Below are 1,250 nucleotides of genomic sequence, written 5' to 3'. Positions count from 1 at the left end.
TAAAAAAACACATAAATTCAAACATTTAACATACACACTTTATGTAATCTATCAACCAGTATCTTATATCCCTTTCTTCTGGACCACAAAAAGTAAGACTTGTTCAGAAAACCAGCGACTGGCCCTTTCTCACAACACACCGAGGGTGCAGGGGCATCGCATGCCTCGCGTCCGCCAGCCGGCAGAGCACCCTCTGAAACACTTCTGGGGAGAGCGTGATAATATTAAAAAAAATAAATAAAAATCTATTTGAGAAAAGCAGATGTGAACTGCACCTAAACGTGACATGAAGGGGGATCTCTGCTGCACAACCCCGGACTGGCAGGGACCAGGCTCGGAGGTGGGATTGACCAGGCCCCTGACCACAGCCAAAGTCAACGGGAGCATTTCCCATCTATTTTGTTAGAGCCAAAACCCCCCAATTTCTCCTCCTTCTTATTCAAGGGCCCGAAGGCAAAAAGAGTGAGAGCAGAAACCCCATGGCTCCATTTGCTAAGTCAAAAAGGTGAGGAGAGGCTGGGCTCTCTCTTGAAGATTTGAGCCACAAATCTTCACGCCCAGGTAGCCACAGAGAGGAGCAAACTCCGCTCTCAGCCACACAAGTGCTGTTTATTAAGGACAGGGGAAACCAGCACCGCTCCTCTTGAGGTCAGAGATTTTCTTTTCGTATTGCTCAGTATCTTTCAGTACAGGCAGGGAAACTGCACTGCAGAAAAAGCACTCTAATTAATGAAAATCCTCTGATTAAACTTTTTAACACCCATAATCATGGAAGTCTTGCTGGTTCTCCTGAACCTGTGCATTTTTCTCTGTTAGCCTGAAAGTATAAAATGGCATTTTTTCCAGCTAGAAATACCTTCAGGGAGCTATGAAGCCAAACCCCAATTATAAACCTACCTACCACAAAGAAATCGGTTTTGTCCAAAAAGGGAAAAAAGCAGCATTACAGAAATGCTGAGGCTAAATCCAGCATGGCAATTATTTCAGTTCTGAAATAGGCTTAGCATAATCAAAGCAGCATTTTTAAGAACTTATTTCAAAATTAAAGTGAACCCCATCTATTCAAACAGGACATAGGCAGGCAAAAAGCAGAAACAAATGAAAGAAGGGCAAAGAAGGGTAAAGCGGTAACTGCCGTACAGCTCAGCTTTGATAACCTGACAAAGAACAGAGACAAATCCAAAGAAAACACTGAACGGGGAATATTTCACCTCTCATTTCCCCTTCTGTAGTTTTAACATCGCAGGAAC

Source organism: Mesitornis unicolor, unplaced genomic scaffold (genome assembly GCF_000695765.1).
Source record: "Mesitornis unicolor isolate BGI_N332 unplaced genomic scaffold, ASM69576v1 scaffold31875, whole genome shotgun sequence".
NCBI classification, from domain to species: Eukaryota; Metazoa; Chordata; class Aves; order Mesitornithiformes; family Mesitornithidae; genus Mesitornis; species Mesitornis unicolor.
Note: the sequence above shows the minus strand (reverse complement) of the source record.